This window comes from Mustela erminea, chromosome 2 (genome assembly GCF_009829155.1).
Source record: "Mustela erminea isolate mMusErm1 chromosome 2, mMusErm1.Pri, whole genome shotgun sequence".
NCBI classification, from domain to species: domain Eukaryota; kingdom Metazoa; phylum Chordata; class Mammalia; order Carnivora; family Mustelidae; genus Mustela; species Mustela erminea.
In genome coordinates this window covers 91,750,236-91,772,740 of record NC_045615.1, presented here as the reverse complement: position 1 = coordinate 91,772,740, position 22,505 = coordinate 91,750,236, and the positions used below count along the sequence as shown (strand labels likewise).

Below are 22,505 nucleotides of genomic sequence, written 5' to 3'. Positions count from 1 at the left end.
TTTCAAATTTAAGACTGCCTTTTTTTCTAAACAGTTTCTCATTGAGGGGGTGCTTTCTGAAACTTTTGTCATGGAAAGGTTATTTGTGCTTTACCAGAAACATATCATAGTTATTATAAGCTAAGGAATATGTGGGTTTATTTTTAGCTTTTATATATACTTCAGGCTATGTAATATTACATGCACAACGAATTGAAATAAGAAGATACTTCAGAACTATCCACATAGAATTTCATTATTGAAAAAGAAAACAATGAATTTCAATATTTTCTTCTTCTTAGGAATAACTGTTCATATGAACAATGCACATTGCAGTAATAATATCAAATAAATAACATGAGAAAATCCCTATTAATATAGTTTTTAAATGAAATCACATTATAAAATATGTATATAGTCAATAAAAATTTTTAATGTGTCTAATCTATATTATCTAAGAGGTTGTCTTGGGATCATATGTAATTCAAGAATAAGGTAACAATTAAGTACTCTTAATTGTAACTATTTGAAGAACAACTTTGCTTAAGTTTGAATGTATAGTTAGCCAAGGAAATTCCTAAGTAATGCATATTTTTGATGTTGGAAAAAAATCTTGGGTATGAGCTAGCAATTCTTTATTAAAAAGTAAAATATACTGAAAGAGCTTCAAGTGCTTATAAAATTATTCAGTGAATTAGTAGAAAGTAAAGACTAATATCCAACTTTCTCCGATCAATGCTAATCATAATAATATTAATAGCTAACATTTGATACAGTGCTTCATATCCATGGCAGGCATTTTTTTCTGAACATGTTACATGATTAAGCACATTTATTCTTCCTAATAACCTTTAGGGGAATATTGTCTTATTTTACAGAGGAAGAAATGGAGGCACAGAGAGGTAAAATGACTCAGTGAAGTTCATTTGGGTAGCAGCCCTGAGATTGGAATCTGGGGCATTCTGCTTATAGTCTACATCCTGAATTATTGCACTATTCTGTCTCTACAAATTAAGGTATTTTGGATGATACTTTTTAAAATTTTATGCACAAAATATTTGAGGATAGCTATAGGTAAATTAGCATTGGCTAAGGAATTTACCGGGTGTGGTTCAAATATCCTGGGTAAGAAATGAAAGCTATTTCAGAGTAATAACCCCAGGTTACTTCTCTAGGTAGTCACCTCCACAGAAATGCCTGCTTGCTGGCATGCTGGAATTGGAAACTCTGCTGCAGGGACAACAGGGGAGACCTCTGGGCTTCTGTGAAGAGCTATCTTCTAAAAGGCAGCCAGGAAGTAATTTCAAGTAGAAGCACTGTGCTGGTTGTTCTGAGAGCTGAGAGAAGCAAGTGGAGAGAGCCAAAAAGCAAAAGTAGAAGTGGTCAGCCTGTAGCGGGGTCACTGTGGTGGGCCCAGTCAGAGCATTACCAATGTGAAAAAACTGCCCTGTGACCTCACCTTTTTAACCATGTGCGCTGATGTCTGCTTCTGCAGGTCCAGGGGGTTCCGCAGGCATGGCACAGAATATGAAAAGAGAAGGAATTTGAGAGAGGCAGAGACGAATACGATAGAAGCTTATAGAGAGGGCAGGCAGGGCCGTGCCAGGTCAACAAGAGCCAGAGCGATAGCTGTAGCTTTCAAGGAGTGGGTGGCAAATCCTTGTTACAGTAAACAAACTAATAAACACAGAAAGAGATGAGGCTCCTTTGGTTAGTCCTACAGAATAAACAGGGGATCCAAGAAGATGACACACGGCTCCGAATAGGAAAAGTGAGTAAAAACAAAAGTAAAACAGAAATCGCAGTGCTGGACGCAGCTCCAGGGAAATAAGTGCTCGGTGGGATGATCCAGGTAATTAAACCCTGTGAGTTATGTCTTTTTTGTTTGTTCCTTTGGTTTTGTTACTGCTTAGGTATTTGAGTTTTGTTGCGTGTTTGTGTCTTAACATTTTTTTAGTTCATTATATACTGCTTACTGGTAGGTATGTTATCGGGTTGCCCGGTTCTTGTCTCAGATGCACCGAAGAACTGGAGACCAAAGACCAGAACGGGGAGATCGAGTTTATTGAGTAGGTAAGCATAGTACACTTCTGCTGAAGCCAGAGGGGCAATGGTACAGAGAAGCTCTTGCTGCATCCTTTTAAGTCAAGTCTGCTTTGTGTATGTGTAAATTTGGCTTTGATTGACATTTTTGATGGACAGCTGGTGGTTCTAGCACATTTTGGCTTCTGCGCATGCGCCTACCTTCGATGCATGTTTGTTATAATTGTATTTATGTCTTGCATATTTATGAGTTTTCAATGGTTTTGTTGTGACTTTAAGGTAACCTAAGGGCACCTTTTGTGCACATGCTCACTTATTAGAAGTCCCCTGATGGCTTTTGGGACAGCTCTGTGGCTAGGGTCTCTCCTGTTCTGTTAGCCCTTAGAGGTGGATCTGAATGTGTGGCTGGTAATAACCCCCTGGGGTGGCACCGAGGGTGTGGGCAGCCCCTGCTTTAGCCCTCCTGGCTTATGCCTAACTGCCTAACAGATACATTCTTAATCACCTCAGCTAACTCTTCTGTGCCTCCTTAAAGAGCTCCTAGGCATAATGGGACCTGAAGTAGCCACCAGGGATCACAGGCAAGCATTAGGCATTTGGTTTATTATCATACAGTTAAAGAGGGGCTGAAAGAAAGTGAAACATAGGTGCATAAATTCAACTGTGCTCCTGTCAAGAACATTTGTGAGCTTGGTGTCTAACATTGTTGCCAGCATGACTAATTCTATGAAGACTTCAATATTCTGAGGTATTTTTAATTCATACCTTTTTCTTCTCTCCTTCTGTGTTTCTGTTATTTTTTTCCAGAAACTTGGCTTTATGTAGAGATTGCAGAAATTTTTTTGTTTTGCTTTGTTTGTTTGTTTTTCCATTTTAAATGAAGACCTATATTTATAGTATTTGCTCAGAGGGTATTCATTTGAATTATCACTGAAAAGGTTGCCGTCAGAGAGGGGGAAACAGTCAAGAATGATTCAGTGCAGTGTGCCCTTTTGTCTAACAGGAATGTGCTTCTACATAACTCTTAAGTTTGTTGCTCAGAGAGAGCAGCAGCACATTCAATTATTCATGCCTTCTAATTAAGCCCTGCTGACTGTGCCTAAATGGAAACTTTATTTTGGAGAGAATGTGTTCTTAATGTTTTTCACTACAACAATAATTTGTCTGATGGCGACATAAGTCTCTTTAGGATCCTGAGTAAACTATTTGTTGGGTTTAGGACTCACATATAGATATTATCTGTCATGTGGAAGGTCTCCAGATTGTTTATCTTGTGTCTTGTTTAGAGATGACAACCGCATCTTACTTTTCGCTAATGACCTTTAAGTTATTGCCAGTATTGAAAATACTGGCTGGGAATTTACAAGTCAGATTCTGTTGCTGTGAGTCTTTCAGCAGTTACTTACTATATGATACACTAAAATTACATTTCTTTCAAAGCTGAACGGAGTATTAAAATACTACATTTATGTACTTTTCTCTTCCTTTTTTGTTGCTGTGTGGATGAAAAGTGTGTCATACTTAAAAATTGGCCAGCCATCATTACTTTGGTAATGTTCATCCAAAAACACTTTAATTCTAAACATGAATATTTCCTATCTCTTCCTGTTATTCTCCCACAAGGTAAATTTTCCAAAAGTGAATTATGTATGATTCTCCAGAACAATGAAATTTACATCGTTTTAGCATCATGTTCTTAAATCAACGTGATTGTGTTTAATTTTTATAATTCAATTCTTGCCTTTCCTTAACTTTTAGATCTTCTTAGTATATTTCCTTCATTTATGATATATCTTAGTTTATTAGTAAAAATATAAAGTGAATATATTATATTATATACATCGGTTTGGGGGGGATAGGTGAGCCTGGTGGTGGGTTTTATGGAGGCACATATTGCATGGAGCAGTTGGTATGGTGCATGAACAATGAATTTTGGGGCACTGAAAAGAAATAAAATAAAATAAAATGGAAAAAAAAAAACTCTTAAAAAAATCTCTTAAAGTACTTTCATTATTTTTGTATATCATCCAATGGAAAGTTTGAAATGAATAGTTAGTTTGAACAATAAATCTGTGACAATAGGGTAAAGTCTTGAATCATCCATTTTGGCTAACACTATTAATCAGGTTACATAGAGAAACTGCCACTCTGTTACTTCATGAGAAAACATCCCAGGTTTAGTGTTTATTGTTTTTTGTTTTTAAGATTTTATCTATTTATTTAACAGACAGAGATCACAAGTAGGCAGAGAGGCAGGCAGAGAGAGAGAGAAGGAAGCAGGCTCCCCACTGAGCAAAGAACCCGATGCAGGGCTCAATCCCATAACCCTGGGATCATGACCCGAGCCGAAGGCAGAGGCTTTAACCCACTGAGCCACCCAGGCGCCCCAAGTTTAGTGTTTTTAAAAAGTAAATTCTCATTTATAGACTTTTTTGTTATTAAAGAGTATATTTTTCTTATTTTTCTCTATAGATTTTATGGTGATTAAAGATGTTTGTTTAAAAATGATAAATTTTTATTAAAAATAAGACATATTCGTATTTTCCACCCATTACAGTTGTTCTGTTCTGTCAGATTTATATTTTTATTAATAGATATAATATAGGACTTTGAAACAGAACAAAAAATGTATTTAAAAATTACTCAGACTTTTCTGTAACCTGGGAACTGAAATTTAAGACAATTTTAATATTTTCTGCATCTGTTATTTTTCTAGACAATTTAACATTTAATTTTCAAAGAAAATATTAATCACTTCAAGTATTATGATAGAAACACAGTGTGAAGAAAACAATTTCAAGTTTTGGACAGATCTTTATACCTGACCTTAACCACTTTAATGTATATTTTTAAATGATTATGGTATTAGAACTTTTAAAACTTTCTAGAAATTATTTATTCATTAGACACAGCTTGTGTTATGGATTATTCTGAGGTGGATGAAATACTTTACTGTAGAAATATTGTAATTCTGAGTGGTATTTTCAGACGTCCTTAAGCTTGAGTCTTATTTTCTTATATACTGCAGTGCTTTTTTCAAATGATATTGACTGATTTAAATAGGGTTAGATGATAATTATTCACTCTATTTTAGAATGTCGATAAGGAATTAAATTTCTAGAATTTAATGTGAACTTGAATTCTGATTACAATACTTGTTTATACTGTTGTAGATAAAGAGTTTATAAAATGGATTTTCTGAATTTTGTGGGCTTTTTTACATAGATTTTTGCCTAGGCTATAGTATTTTTTTGGAAATGTACTTCTATTGCATTTTCTGTTAAGAAGTACATTGACTATATTGTTGGGGTTAAGATAGAGCATGAAATCATCCATAATACCTGGCTTGCTAAAATGTCACATAGAGGCCACTGGGGACGTGGGAAGGTTTCGAAGAAGGACATAGGCCTTTGGACTGCTGAAGCCTGTGTGACCACTCTGCCTTAAGAAAGTCCCCCCTTGCTGGGAATGGCCAGCAATCCCTGTACCTGATGGATGAAAGATTGCTCCAGACTTAGCTTCTCCTGAGAGGAGAAGACTAGGTGGTTCACACTCAGAGAGGAAGACTCTTTGCTCTTCTTTGCTTCTGCCTTTATGGTCCTTTAGGATAATCATAAATCTTTACCACTGTTTCTTAAGCAAATGATGTGACAAGGGGCCTCATTGGAACTAGGAGGATCTGTTTACAGGAAAGATAGATATGCTAATCTGGTTATTCTGGGAGTTCTGCTAAGGAGGGCCTAGAGGACAATGTATACATCTCACATGGCTGCTGTTTGGGATAAGAAAGCTTGGGGAAGGCAACTCCCTGCGGCATTCCAAAGGCCTAAAGCCCTCTCCAAAACCTTCCATCATCCCCAGCGACCTCCAAGTTACATTTTAGCAAACCAGGTATTATAGATGATTTCATGCTCTACAATAATCCCAACCATATATTTTAGGATATTGCTGTTAAGGTAAAGTTAGTCTAGCATTTCACCTGTTTTAATCTTCAAAGTATTAAAGTAGGTTTGGTTTCCATGCAAATACCTTATATAGATACAAGAGTTAAATAACTATCTTCATTCATATTTTGTTTAATACAGATAACTCTGGAAAGTAGGTATTATTACTTCTAATATATATGGGAGGAACGGGAGGAAATATAGTCAAGTTCATACAAGTAAAATGTAAAAAAAAAAAAAAATATTATATCCTAGCTATCTTCCAAATCTGTATGGCTTCCATCCTCATACTTACCAAAGCACAGTGATTCATAGATTATCTGCTTTTTTTTCCTCTTCCTTATAAGAAAAGTTCTAGAGTATTAATTATATCCAAGTGGTATGTACTACCCATGGATACAACCTTGTTTATCTCCATCTGGAATCTCCTTGAAATGTGTAACTCACAAGTAAACTTGGCTAGACTTAGAGCATTCCAGGGTTCATCAGTGATGTTTCCTCCTCATTTGAAACTTGTTTATCTGTGTGCTAAATAGTCCTTCCTGTTTTAATTCCCACCACTGTTCGCACCATCAAAAACCATAGACCTCTCTTACACTGATTTCCATTACACAGTTATCTTTCAGGGGGCCATTCTTAGACTTCCTGTTTCATTAGATAAAGCATTCTTGGATTATATCATTAACTACAATGAGGGATTCAAAATGCCTATTACTAACTCCAACTTTTTCTCCTCATTTTTGTGTTTTCTACTCAATAAATATAACTGTATGCTCATTGCCAAGTCAGAAATCTTAGAGATAGCTTTCATTTCTCTCTCTCCTGTTTATCAACTTATTATTATATTAAGTTAGTATCACAGAACTTTTTTTTTTTTTTAAAGATTTTATTCATCCATCAGAGAGAGAAGGGGGGAGAGAGCGAGCACAGGCAGACAGAATGGCAGGCAGAGGCAGAGGGAGAAGCAGGCTTCCCGCTGAGCAAGGAGCCCGATGTGGGACTCCATCCCAGGACACTGGGATCATGACCTGAGCCGCAGGCAGCTGCTTAACCAACTGAGCCACCCAGGCATCCCAGTATCACAGAACTTTTAAATGCACTAGCAACTTACTATTCCCTGCTTTCCTGGAGATTTTGCTTTAGGTGATGAGACAGATTTTAAGCAAATATTCATACACACACACACACACACACACACACACACACACACAAGTTCCATGAAAATTCAGCTATGTTAAAAGCTTTGAATGAGAGAAACTTTGTTCCAAAACAGCATATAATGAAACACTCAACCTAATCAGGAGGATCAGGAAAAGATTTTCAGAAGAAACACTTGAGCCTAGAACTGAAATAAAAGTATTGAGTTAACTGACTTATGAGATGGAAAAGAAAGAGATCCAGATAAGGAGCTGCCAGGGTAAAGGCTGTCAGACTGAAACAAGCACAACAGAGAGAACTGTGTGAAAAAGGCCAGAATTGGAGGAAGAAAAAGAGTCTGGGGAAGTGTGGTGATGACAGACGAGGTGTGGAAGAATAAAGGAGCACAGCACGAATATCCATACAGAACTTCAAGATGCCATGAGAGATGGTGAGCTATTTTGGGATTTGGGGCAAAGTGGTGATGAAATCAGTATGTTTCTTGAAATATCCTCACATCTAGTTAACAAATCTTATTTCTATCAATTTTTAAGTATCTTTTGAATTCTTCCTTCATTCTTTCCTTCCTTCCTCTCTCTTTTTCTTTCTTTCTCCTTCTTTCCTTCCTTTTTTTTTTTTTTTTTTTGGTACTACCTTAATATAGGACCTTCTTGTTTTTATGTAACTTGCTGCAACAGTATCGCCATCATTTTCCTATCTCTGTTTCGTCACTGTGAACACATTTCATTGTGAAATGAAGGGGGAAATGATGAAATTTTGTTCTGTGACACGGAGCAGTGTTTCCTAAATTTCCTATAATGTATCAGTCAATGTTTTCAGGCAAAAATATTTCATAGTTATTATAAATTTGGGAAGTCCTCCACAATCTATGCCCCATTTGGTCAGCAGTGCAAATCCAATTCAAGAAGAAAAGACTTCAATTACTTTTAATTGGGTATTTCCCAAGGTTAGTTGACTGACTGAAATCTCCTCTTTTCTCCTCACAAACCTGTACCCCTGAAGCAAATAATTCATTATATGTTAACAAAACAAAAAACAAAAAACAAAACAAAACAAAAAGAAATACCAACATCCTTCAATATCTGTGTCTTTTAGAACTTGTGTTTGAATCATTGCCTACAGTGTGGAGTCTAAACTCTCCAATAAGGCATTCAGAGCTCTACTTTTAGGACTTCTTTCCTTTCTGTCTTTATAGCTTTAACTGTACAACACTTCACTCAGCACATGCTCAACAGATTTGTGAAACTTTTCACACTTCTCTGAACTTCCCCTATGCTGTTTCACAATATATTTCTCTTTCCCCAAAATGCTCCTCTACCATTTTACACTTGGCTGTCTTCTATTTAAGACAGCTCAGTTGCTAACCTCACTGACGCTCCTCTATCTTTTATTCAAACTTAACTAGAAGTCTTGTCTTCCTCTTGGGCATCTCCTTACCTTAAACTTTTCACACTTCAGTCTTTATTTTTTTAATTCTAATACTGAAAGAGTGCATTTGCTGAGGACAGAAGACTACCCTCCCTTTCTCTGAATCCTCCTTTACTGGCATTGTGCTTGGAATATAGTAATTGCAAAACAGATGTGTGTTAAATAAACAAATGTAAGCACAAAATCGAGACCAAGAGCAGATAAAAACAAAGTGGAACAAAGTTTCATTCCTCAATAAGCTTGTAACTTAATTAAAGTAGAAGTCAAATGACTAAAGTGAAAAGATTAAGGACAATTCTCTGAGGAATGTCTGCAAGCTCCCATATGGCTGGATGAATTGGGGGAAGATTCCTGGAGTAATTATTTTATTTTATTTTATTTTTTTTAAAGATTTTATTTATTTATTTGACAGAGATCACAAGTAGGCAGAGAAACAGGCAGAGAGAGAGGAGGAAGCAGGCTCTCCACTGAGCAGAGAGCCCAATGCGGGGCTCGATCCCAGGACCCTGAGATCATGACCCGAGCTGAAGGCAGAGGCTCTAATCCACTGAGCCACCCAGGCGCCCCTGGAGTAATTATTTTAGATGGGCTTGTAACATCATACAGTATTTCTACAGAAGAAAGATGTTTATTTCGGTAGAATTGGGAAGGCCCGGCATGGGTAAATAACTGGAGGAGACGAAGGCTACACCAGTGTATATGGTGCACATGCTTCTAATAGCAAACTAAAAATTATATGTTTTGTCAGCGTACAGATGAAGCTTTGAGGGATGTGAGCATAAGACTTTCATGAATGTTGTTGTTTTAAAAAGACTCAACCCTCAGGATTAACTTTTGGAGAGTCTGAAGAAAAGGAGGCTTGTTAGAATGCATACAATATTCTAGGTCAAGGGATGGCAAACATTTCTACAAAGAGCCAGACAGAGCATATTCAGTTTGGCAGGCCATATGGTCTCTGTCACAACTGTTCATTGATAAAGAGTGAAAGCAGTCATAAGCAATATAAAATGAGTGACCAGGGCTGTGTTTCAATAAAATTTTGTTTACAAAACAGGTAGCAGGCTGGATTTTGCTTGGAGACCGTAGTTTGTTAGAAAATTAACATAGTTTGTTGAAAATTTAGAAAGTGTGAACTGGACTAATGGTAGTGACAATGGAAAAGAAAGGTTATCTGTAAGGGAATCATCAAGGTAGAATATGTAGAACTTATTATCTCATTGCATGTGGGTGGCAAAAAGGGAAAAGGTGTTAAATATGATGCTAAGAGTTGAGACCCAGTCACTGGAAAGCTGTTGGTGTCATTGGTAGATGTAAGCATGTTAAGAAAGAGACTCCTTTGGGAGTGAGATGATTTAGCTTGGAATGAGGAAACCAGTTAACAAAAGAAAGCTATGTAATGTTAGGAACAGTCCCATTAAATTGCAAACAACATTGAAAATTCCAAGCCTCCTCCACTTGGCAATGAGTTTTAATATATTTTTTCCATTTTTTAATTTTTTGTATTATAAATAATGAAGAGGTATATGAGTTTCCTTAATAGTATAACATGCCCAATATGGTTTTATTAGCTTTCTGCACAGAATACATTGCTCTTTCACCAATTCATTCAGGATCTAGAACAAGCTGTGCTATTATAAAAAGCATTTATTTTAGGAATAATAATCTATTTCATGCCATAAATATGTCTACAATGTATATTGCTTGAAAAATGTGACCTATTCTTTTTTCTTTATTCAGACTTCAAAGGATTTAATTTTGATTTTAAGGATCCAAAAGGAAATAAGATTAACTATAAGCTATTTTTCTCTGTTTCTTTTCCTGAGTGGGCAAATGTTTCTATGCATTTCAATTAGAAACAAACTTGTAAGGTGGGAAGGAAGAAGGAATAAAGTGAGTCAACAATGAAATAGGACAGGCTTCTTTACTAATTCTGCTTCCTGAAAACAACAACCACCACCACCACCCCCAAAGATCTAGAAATGAATTATTCGAAGGCACACTGAAACCAGTCAGCAACAGTGAAATAAGATTCAGTACACCTGAAACCTCTTTGGGGGAATTATTTCAACCTCTATTTCTTGGATTCCTATAAAATTTCCTTGTTAAAACACAAGCCAGAAAGACTTTCTTTAAAACTCCTCTTCATTATAAAGAACTCGCAGACATTGCTTTTATTCTCTCCTCTATGGCATGGAAAGCCTCACCCTAGTTAAAATCTGTGCTCCTAGATATAACATCACATACTTGGGACTCAGTTGCTTACGTTTTTTTAATGGATTTTTTTGCCTCTTATTTTCTCCATTATCATTTGATTCCATTTTTATTTTATTTTATTTTATTTTTTTTTATTTTTATTTTTTTTTTTTATTTTTTTTTTTTTAAAGATTTTATTTATTTATTTGAGAGAGAGACAGTGAGAGAGAACATGAGCGAGAAGGTCAGAGAGAGAAGCAGACTCCCTGTGGAGCTGGGAGACCTATGTGGGACTCGATCCCGGGACTCCGGGATCATGACCTGAGCCGAAGGCAGTCGTCCAACCAACTGAGCCACCCAGGCGTCCCTGATTCCATTTTTAGCAACCCCTCTTAAAGATTTATCTGGACTTTAGAAACAATGTTGGAGTCCTATCCAGAGTAGATCTGTTGATCTAGAGTATTTTATTCTCATTGTGAGTCAAACTAATTGGCTTCCTCAGAAAGACCTATTATGTTTTATACACTCTAATGGAAATGTGTTCTTTGGAATTTTTAAAGAAAAGTATAAAAGCTGTTTGCTGTGCAGTTGAAATTCTACTGCTGGGCAAGTATAATAATATGCAAAACACCATTTTAATTATGCTTACCTCTCATCATATGAAATAAAATTACTCATTTATCAAATTTGGAGTGATGGTAGATTATTACTTGTTTTATCAGTCTGTAAACAGATCTGAATGTTTTTGATATATCATATTAACTATGAAAATATTCAAAATGAAAAAACACAATGAAAGTAATGCCTATGTGTGCTGGGGAAGAGGGTTCTGCCGCTGGTATCTATTCAGTGTGTCATGAAATAACTATAAATATCTTTCATGTTGTACTAAACATTGATGACATTGTTAGGGTCATTGAGAATATAGTTAGTCAACTTTACTTGAAAAAGAATACCTGATGGTAAGATGTGGTCTTCAAAACTTCCCCTAAAATAACTAGATAAGTTATGTAAACTACTCAAAAGCCTTTAAGTATAAACAAATGATACAAAATATCTCCACAATAAGAATCCTCAAACTGGGTGAAATGAGTACCCCTGTGAGTCAGGAAGATTTTTTTTTTAAGATTTACTCATTTGAAAGAGAGTGTGGTGGGGAGAGGCAGATGGAGAAAGAGCCTCTCAAGCCAACATGGGACTCCTCACAATCCTGAGATCATGAACTGAGAAAAAATCCAGAGTCCAACGCTTAACTGACTGAGTCACCGACGCACCCCAGAAAGACTTTTTTTTTTTTTTTAAAGATTTTATTTATTTATCAGAGAGAGAGAGGGGGGGAGAAAGCAAGCACAGGCAGACAGAATGACAGGCAGAGGCAGAGGGAGAAGCAGGCTCCCTGCTGAGCAAGGAGCCCAATGTGGGACTCAATCCCAGGACGCTGGGATCATGACCTGAGCCGAAGGCAGCTGCTTAATCAACTGAGCCACCCAGGCGTCCCCCAGAAAGACTTCTTAAATGGTAAGTGGGCACAGATAATTTTAAGGCAATCAATTTCCAGATTTTCAGTCTCCATATGTATTCTTTCCAGTGGGCGATGTGATCCATCAGGCATCTTCTATTTTCTCATCTCCCTTTGCCTCATTATCATGCTCTCATCTTACAAAAGAAAGGTAAAGCTCTTATAACTTCTGGATTTTGCTGCAATAATTTTCATTCAATGACCACAACTTGTGCATTGCTTAATTCTAATCAAATAATGCATTGTCCTTGAGGAAGAAAGAGGTAGAGCATTATATCATTAGGCATCACACTCACAGCAAGGCCCCGTGCTTTAGCTATCCATGTCTCTGTCTCTCTGTCATCTATCTGATATCGTCTAATTACCTGTGTGTCTCAGAATTAAAATCCAGAACTGAGCTTGTTGTTATGGGATGCAGATTGATGCATTTATTTATTTATTTGAATTGGGAAAGTAAAGTCAAGCTTTTTGTGACAGGAAGTAAATATGCTCTTACTGTTTCGTTTGACAGCAAGTCTGGCTTTGGGAATCAGGTTATATGTCAGACATTTTCCTGTTATTTGAATGATCCCAAGGTTACAAGGCACATAATATTATAGAAGGATTTTATCCAAAAACAAAATTAATAATATTTTAATTTTCTCAAACCCTTGTGTATACATCTGGTTATAATTGGGCCTCTAAGTAAAAGAGAAATAGGTCCAAGTAATAATTACTCAATGTGTGGATAAAGCCTTTTTTGGAGGGATGCCTGGGTGGCTCAATTGGTTATGTATCTTCCTTCCACTCAGGTCCTGATCCCATGGTCCTTGGATCTAGTTTGACATCAGGCTTGTTGTTCAGCGGGAGTCTCCTTCCTCTGCTTGCTGCTCTCCCTGTTGGTGCTCTCTTTCTCTCTGAAATAAATAAAATCTTTATTTAAAAAAAAAAAAAAAGAAGAAGCCCTTTTTGGAGTATAGAAATTGAGAAAATTTTGAGAAAACTTATTTCAAGCCAGGTGATTTTCAGTCATTTGCATTCATTGGAAATGAATAAAAAAACTAATCAGTATGTCAGCTGATGTTTTTCTTAGGATATTTTGACTTATTGGTTTTCTTAACCTGCATTTACTAGCTCTCAACCAATATGACCTCACAAAAATACTTTGTTCAGTTTTTGAAGGGGGTATTTGAAAAAATATTAGGAAAAACTTGCTAAATTATCTAATGAATTTGATTACTATAGATATCTGAGGCAATTTAACTAAAACAAAAATAAAACAACACTCCCCTTTATGTTTGTTTGTTTTTTTACCATTTTGCCTCAATTGTTAAGATATGTTTTTAATATTTTTATTTTTTATTTCTTGTATTGGCAAATCTCATAAATCTAAAAACCATGAAGATAAGGATTTGTTCATTTTGACTAAATAACTTCAAAGATATTTAAAGTGAAAAAAAAAAGATATTTAAAGTGGAAAGTCACTATTATGTAGTTTTTAACACATAATCAATTTATCTGAAGTCCCTTAATAGCAGTTTATTAGAGTGAATCTCCTAGAGTTTTACCAAAAAAAAAGTATAAAAAGTAAAAATTTAAAAATGTAATTTTTTGGGCGCCTAGGTGGCTCAGTGGGTTAAGCCGCTGCCTTCGGCTCAGGTCATGATCTCAGAGTCCTGGGATCGAGTCCCACATCGGGCTCTCTGCTCAGTGGAGAGCCTGCTTCCCTCTCTCTCTCTCTGCCTGCCTCTCCATCTACTTGTGATTTCTCTCTGTCAAATAAATAAATAAAATCTTTAAAAAAAAATGTAATTTTTTAAAAAAATTATAAAAGTATAAATTTTACTTTTTTGTACAAAGCCTATCTATCTCTTGATTTCTTTAGATAAATCCAATGACACATAATTTTGGTTAACTTATTGGTTAGAACAGTGTTTTCTAAGGCAGGATATATATACGAAATGATTTTAGCTGGTAAACAGGCTTAGAATTAAGTAGCATCAGATGATATAAGACAAGTGTGTCTTTTATCAACTCTTTTTTCATCCTTTTTAAAACATCAAGAAGAAAAATCAGTTTGTTGCTAGTATGTTTCAACATTGTTCTACCGCTTTCCATTCTCTCTTGATAGGATATGGGAGTTAACTAAAATTTAATATTGTTAAAATATTTTCACTGTTGTAATAAAATAGTTGTTAAGTCATTGAGCTCTGAAGCTGGACAACATCCATTCACTTGCTGGCTCTACTGTTTACTAGCTTGGTTACCTCAGGTAAGTTTCTTAATGTCTGTGTGCTTCAGTTTTCTTCATTTGTGAAAATATTTACTTTTGAGGGTACTAGACTATCATGAAGATATTTATTCATATAAAGAATTTCAGACACATATTTTCTGTCATACATTGTGAGTTCAAAAAGCTAATTATTATTTTTTCCCCTCGTTCATTGATTTTTCATTTATGGAGGTAAAAAAACTAAGATGAACAAAGAAATGTTCAGTATCTATTGAACATGTTCAATATCTACTGAACATTGATACTGGGATATTGTAAAAAAAAAAAAATCACAAATGTCATTCCTAAATGGTGAATCTGTACAGCAGTAACCTTGGCATTTTTTTCTTAGAGTATTATTTAGGTTAAATAGCACATTCCTACTTCCAGCTAGGAATAAGTATCTTGTAGCACTGTAATGCACCTAGAAATTTTGATTCAAGAACCACAAAATTCTGTTGGAAGCAATTTGGAAACTGCTGAGACAACCAGGACTAGAGAGGCTAAGAGAAGGTAACCAAGGAGAAATTAGTCATCACTCTTCAAGTAAAGCTTTTCTTCTTAGGGCACTTGCCGATTCTCATCTCTGCGTGAGAAGATAACACAGGGAAAGGGCCATATGCAAGGAGCAGAGAAGCCAGAAGAACAACAAAAAATACCGAGTGGCCAGAAAGATAAAGTTTTAAGTTCAGGGCTGCTAAGACAGCAGAGATTTGAAAAGCAAGATCCTAAAGGAAGGGGAGGCTCACTGTTAGTGCTACCCCTTTGTCAGCATTTGCTGAATTTTAAAAGCTGGCAAAAAAGGGGCTGAAGAACTAATAAAAAAACCACTGTTTTGTGGGGTTCTCTACTCATAGATCAGGAAATCCATTAGCCCCCAGTTAGCAGTGCAGGATGAAGCTCTGTGGGCAAGATGATAAAACCCATATCCAGGGAGAATATGTTGCTGGCCCACCGAGGACAGAAGGGATCCAATGTAGTCAATTTTCCATCAAGTGGTCAGTTGGCTTCCTTGAGAAATAACAGCATATCAGGGACTCTGTTTGGGTTTCTGTTACTGCATATAAGACATTTGGAGGTGACGGCGGTCAAACTGGTTTGGGTACACAAGAGAACATTGTTGCATCCGGTGTAGCCTTCGGTTCTACCATGTCTACCTTGTTTATGTGCTTTTTGAGGTGGCTCTATGGTTAGCCACTTACAAAATCTGTAACATGTACTGACTAAGTCACTTTTCTTCTTGGTTTTCAGTACCTTTTCCATGAGGATGGCATTCTGGTAGGTGATAGTGGGTGATACAAACCAATTCCACTGTACCTCTACATATCTTATATCTCCACCCACTGATTTTCTTGCCAGCCTTCCTCCTTTAATCATACGCATTTGTTTTGTTTTGTTTCGTTTTGTTTCTTTGAGACCCTGACAACCTGACCAAGTCTTTGGCCACAGCACAAGAATTTGTCTATAGTGTCACCTAGGGCTACTTTTGTTTCCACTCAAGTGTCGTAAGTGCACTATTTGCAGATTTGTTTATTAGAAGATGTTTCCCTGTCTTTCAACTCACTCCCTGAAAACAGTTGCAATGTAACTGTGATCCATTTTGGCTTGGATTCACAAACTTAGATGTCCTATCTATAAATCAAGTTGGGCTTTTCCCTTCCTCTTAAGCTAGTCATAGATACAGCCCATATGGTCATAAGTAGAGGTAGAAGATGGGTGTGGATACAGTCTGAGTTGATTTTGGCTGTCTTCGCATTTGCTTACTCATGCTGTCTCATCTTTCTTGAATTGATTCCTGATGTCCCATTTCCAATACACTGCTGCTGGCCCTTTTGACTTTATGACTGTGTCCATCTGATAACCAGCTCACAATGGGTATATATGGATGAATATTCAGTTGTTGTCCCATAGACAGCCTTCTTTTTCTACCAGGGCTCAATAGCACTCAGAAGCTATCTCTTGCAATTTTTTATTACAGATTGCATGGACTTGCACTCAAGTCCCATGGAACTGCATTATGATTCTTTCATTGGACCTTGCTATAAACACTATACTTGTATATTCTCACCACTGAAATCTCTATCTCCACAGAGTCTGCCAGATACTGTGACCCAGGCTAACGGCTGCTTGAATTGTAGCCAGGACCTGCTAAGAAGCTCTTTTCCTGTTCAGATCCCACTCAAGCCTAACAGCGTCTGAATCTCCTGGTATGTGGGCCCATATAGTATTTCTGAGTCTGGAGTGTGCTGCCTTTGAAATTCTAGAAGGCTCTCCAGACTTTGTATTTTTGTCTCTATGATAGGAGATACAAAATGTAGTCATCTTTTACTGTCATACTGCACATGTCCAAACTATCCTTTATTGTCCATCATTGTACTATGTTTCCTCTATAGTGCATCAGTATAACAAGAATAATCATCTAAATCCATTGTTCTTATGATATTTTCCCAATCCCAATCCCCCAATCCTTCAAATGACTTGATCCTTACCTGTGAGGGTGTTCCCTTCCACCAAGGCATTTCCCTACCACTGCCAATGAAATATTAAGCAACGTGTCACCACTTTATGTTCTATATTGTTCTTAGGATTGGATTCTCCTTGCTAGCCAGGCAGCAAGTGACCCAGTCCACCCAATTCATCTTTTTGCTTTTCTTAAACTACTCTCAGAACCCATGTTCACTGTTCACATTATCTGAGAAGAAAACATCAAGATATAATTAAACACAAGTAAGATTTATTATGGTAAATTCCTGTTGAGGTAACAGAGGGAGGGCTCAAGAGTGATAGAAAGCCTAGTGACATGATGCAGGTCTAATACCAATGGAGAAAAAAGAAGAGGATGGAATAGGAAGGGCTCATGTTATAGAATTATTCTGAGAAAATGGACAGAGAGATCCTGAGAATGGTTTCTCCTTATAGGCATGACATATTGGGCAGATATTCCATCTTTATACCCTTGACATGATCAGTGACTGGCCGCAGACCTGATGAAATATAGCTTTAGCCTAAGCCCCATGGAGAACCCAAAGTTGTGCAGTTGGAGGCTCTCAGTTTTCTCAGTTTTCCTGAACAGTAGTTCCCCTTGAAGGAATATCTAAGTGGTATGCACTATGTACAGATACCACAATGGAACTTCAAAAAGAAAAAAAAAAACCCACAAAATTCAATGACTTGACAATAAATTGCTTAAAATTATGTGTAAAATATGTTAACAGAAGAAATGAGCTAAAGAAGAAAAGGAAAAGAAAACACGGCATTAGAATTTGGCAAAACATTTTTATAGGAAAGAAGAAAAAAATAAAGTTACAGAATTCTACCCCATTCTGATTCAAAGAAATTCAAGAATTTTTAAGCTGCATAAAATAATAGAAATAATCTAAACTATTTTTTCAAAGAGAATGTTAAAAATGGAAAAGTTAAGATCGCATTCTCATATTTATTTATTTATTCCATTCATGTTTCAGTAGGATTTGATATGAAATACAGCCAGTTATTATACAGAGTTGGAAATAGTGTTAAACTTACTGGGTTTGTGGTTCTATGCAATCATTCCATACCCTTGTTTGTATGTCTTTTTTATGTTTTGTGTATCAAGAAATACAAAAGGAAGGGGGAAAAAATGGGAGAGCTCTTAATAGTGAAGCAATGCAACTAGCTGTGAAAACTAATGAGACGTTAAGTACACATTGAACAGAAATAACAAAGAACTGTAAAAGTAGAAAAGAGATTAAGACCACTTTATGTAAATTTTGGAAGCAAATCTTGGATCTATGTAAAGCTATTAGGTTTAGAGGAAATTTCCACAATAAGCTAGAATGTGGCAAATCTCCTGAATGTGTATGACAGGGTAATGGGGAGGAAGATTCAAATGCAATATGGGATCTTCTTCCAATAATGACAGCATACTTTCCTTTGGACTACCCCTCCCACGGATAGTAATCACAGACAGCAGACAAAATTTAATAAATTTCTTTGTACTGGAGAGCAGCGACAGGTAGATAGAAACTAGAGTCTGGTGTGCAGAAATTCCCAGCATAGGTTGTATTCTTGATTGTAATTTCAGAGGATCTTTCATTCTATCTAAAGCAGAAGCAGTAATATTGGCAGTGAGAACTCTTCACAGTGGTGGCCAGAGTCGGTCGTCATGGCAAAGCCTCTGTGAGAGAGAGTTTGTGGGCCTCAGGGCAACTAAGGTGGAGGACATCTTAGTTGGCTAGAGTGGAGGGGGCAAAACTTACAGAATTCACTGCTTTACATTTCTGAGTCTTAAAAAACCTTACTATGAGATTTTCTCCCTTCACCCATCATAGATAATGACACTTTCCTTCCAGTTCAGGAGAATGATGAAGTGGAATTCTAACTGCAGTAGCAATGGCAGTGGTGGCAGATGAGTTAGGAATAAAACTGCTGTTTCAAAGGCTGCCTCTGTGGCTCCCTCAGTTAAACGGCCGACTCATGATTTCATCTCAGGTAATGATCCAGTGGATCCTGAGATAGAGCCCTGTTTCAGGGCTTGTGCTCAGCGGAGAGTCTGTTTAAGATTCCCTTTCTCCCTCTCTCCCTGTCCCTCTTCCCACTCACGCATGCTCCCTCCCTCTCCCTTTAAAATAAACAAACAGAGGTGCCTGGGTGGCTCAGTGGGTTAAAGCCTCTGCCTTCCACTCAGGTCATGATCCCAGGGTCCTGGAATTGAGCCCTGCATCTGGCTTTCTGCTCAGCAGGGAACCTGCTTCCTCCTCTCTCTCTCTGCCTGCCTCTCTGCCTACTTGTGATCTCTATCTGTCAAATAAATAAATAAAATCTTTAAAAAAACTTGTTAAAAATTAATAAAATAAAATAAATAAACACATCTTAAAACAAAAGCAAAAAATAAAAAACCCTGCCATTTCAAAGCAACATCTTGTTGGACTAGTCAGAATTAAGTTGTGTAGTTTCAGTGGAACAACAAAACTGAGCCATAATAAGCTGGCTTGGTCTGTGGATAATGAAATCGCATCCTGATTTCTGGAAACATTAAAGAAGGCATTCATTGCAATACCATGGACCTCCTGGGCCTGTGCAGTGGATCTCTTAGAGCATTTCAGTTTGGAGATAAAGGTTAACATGACCTGCTTACTCACAGGCTGGGAAGGCCTATGATATAAAGCTCAAGTATTGTCTATTATTTGTGGAGCTTCTTAATATTGTCAATTAATTTTGTCAAAAGAATCCAAAGCTTTAAGAGGAGTTCCCAAATATCATAATTGTGGATATTAACATTGACATCCAAGTTCTCAATTGTGTTTTATTGGTCAGTAAGAGAAGATTTTAAAAGCAAGGTCTTTCATGTTTCATAGGTTTAAAGAATACTGCAGAAGTATTTTTTAATCTATGTTGTATATTAAGTCTCACCTTAAAATACCTGACAAAGGGGGCATCTGGGTGGCTCAGTCAATTAAGCAGCTGCCTTCGGCTCAGGTCATGGTCCCAGGGTCCTGGGATGGAGTCCCACATCGGGCTCCCCCCTCAGTGGAGAGCCTGCTTCTCCCTCTCCCTCTGCTGGCTGCTCTGCCTACTTGTGTTTGCTCTCTGTCAAATAAATAAATAAATCTTACCCCCCCCCCCCCAAAAAAAAGATACTTGACAAAAGATAACACTAGGGAAGCCTGGAGGCAGGAATTCAAGGACGCTAGTATGCAGAACAAGCGCCCTAGGATGGCGATATCAGTCAAGAATATCTTCAAATGCCAGTTCATTAATAAATGTGTAAAATCCAAGAGTATCTATCTGCTACCCAGGTGAACCGCAAGGACAAGATCTACCGAGCAGGGTGTTAATTTTAAAATGGTGACTTTCCTAAATGAGAATTTAATTAAAAAAAAAAAAAAAAAAGAAGTCTCAAGAGAGAAATTCAAAGCCAGAGATAAAGGAGAACACAAAGAGGAAAAAAATAAATAAATAGAAACAGATCATATAAGAAATTAAAAGTAGCATTAGTGCTTGAATGAATCAAAGATATAAATGCAAAAAGACCCAGATAAAATTCCAAAGATAAGAAAATTCCAGATACCTAAATACCAAAAAGATACACATCTTCTTTATCCATTTTATCCATTTATCCATTTATCCATTTTGGGGGCAAAAAAAATCTAACTTTCTGTTTTTTCAAGATGTGATGTGTGACTACTGGTCATAGAACTATTAATTGCATAAAAGCTTAATCATACTAGCTATATTTGCTCTGATTCATCTAATTCTAAAGACCAATATAGAAATTGAAATGAAATGATAAATGCAAGACAGAGATTCAAGACAAAAATTCTCTATTTCCTAAACATTCTGTGCATCTTATTTTGTTCATTGATTTTCAATACAACCTCCTATTATTCATTAGCAAAGCTCAGGTTTCATACTGATAATTGTTTTTAAAGATATTAGGTACATTGCTTGTAATTAATGTATTTAAAATATAAAATTTTAGGGGCACCTGGTTGGCTCAGTGGCTTAAAGCTTCTGCCTTCGGCTCATGTCTTGATCCCGGGGTCCTGGGATCGAGCCCCACATCAGGCTCTCTGCTCAGCAGGAAGCCTGCTTCCCTTCCTCTCTCTCTGCCTGCCTCTCTGCCTACTTGTGATCTCTGTCTGTCAATGAATGAATAAAATCTTTAAAAATATACATATATAAAATTTTAGGGGTGCCTGAGTGGCTCACTCCTTAATCATCTGCCTTATGATTGAATAAAATCTTTAAAATGAATGAATAAAATCTTTAAAAATATACATATATAAAATTTTAGGGGTGCCTGAGTGGCTCACTCCTTAATCATCTGCCTTATGCTCAGGTTCTGATCCCAGCGTTCTGGGATGGAGCCCCTCATCGGGCTGCCTCAGTGGGGATCCTGCTTCTCCCTCTCCCACTCACCCTGCTTAGTGTTCCCTCTCTTGCTGCATCTCTCTCTGTCAAATAAATAAATAAATAAAATCTTTAAAAAATAAATTAATAAAATGTGAAATTTTAATGTGAGGAATAATAGAAATGAATGCAAATTGAATAAAAATATGGAAAAATAAGCTTGAATTAAAAATCCCCAAAATAACATTGTAATTACATAATGCCTTTTAAAACATAAAAAATGAAACAATCACATGAGCAGGATATTATTTTAAAACATTGTCCCACATTTGATTATTCTATATGATGGAGAAATATAAAGATTAAATTTCTGTGAGAGTAAAGTTTCAGTTCATTTGCAAGTATTCCCATTTTTATAATGGGAAAACCTAATTGTTATGGGTGAAAAAGCAGACTAGCACATTCATGAAAAAAGATGGTACATTTAGAGCCAAAATTGTTCACTGGTATTTTATTGTTTTGTTAAGGCATTTGTCCCCTATTTCTACCCCATTCTGATTCAAAGAATGTCATTCCATTACTTAGTCAGTAAGAATACTGCAATATACTTAAATATAAAACCCAAATGGTTTTTATTGTTGTTTTTCTGTCAGAAGCAAACATACTTTCCTGAGTTATCTAGCTATTTGTTTCTCTTTAACTTTTCTGGATAGTATCAAACTTGAGTGAATACAAATCAATTCTTTTGCTATAGGATTAAAAAAAAAATCTATCTAGTGTTTTGAAATGGCTGAAGTTTTCACCAACAGTTGTAAAATTTTTAAAAATAAAACTCTGCCTGCCAGACAGTTTCACATTTGGGAACTCGGCTTTGTTTCACATATCCTGGCATGCGAAATAAAGTTTCCACATTCCCAGAAACCTAATGGCAATTCCACATTGCTGTTTCTCTCTGGGGGTTCACGGCATATGTATCAAATTACAACTTCTCTCTGAGTTCATGTTCATTTAAAAATCTTTCCCTACCTTGAGCTTTATTTGTACTTATCATTCTACATTATTTTTCACAAACTCAATTATTTTCTAGGAAAATAATTTCTCTTTGTACTGTTGGTTTGCTAGTTATGAAAATCTCTGTCCTAAAATTCTATAGGTGATA

The 22,505-nt window shown here is 36.5% G+C and overlaps 1 long non-coding RNA gene across 2 annotated transcripts in view; it reads left to right on the top strand.

Moving 5' to 3' along the window:
- Positions 1-1,603: 1,603 nt before the first annotated feature.
- Positions 1,604-22,505, top strand: part of LOC116584725 — a 34,501-nt gene continuing 13,599 nt past the window's right edge. The window contains exons 1-2 of one of the 2 annotated variants that reach the window (XR_004283304.1): positions 1,604-1,831; positions 16,607-16,722. This is a non-coding gene — a long non-coding RNA (uncharacterized LOC116584725). Of the gene's footprint in view, positions 1,832-16,606; positions 17,670-22,505 lie in introns of those variants that run through there. The other variant, XR_004283303.1, reaches the window with a different exon arrangement.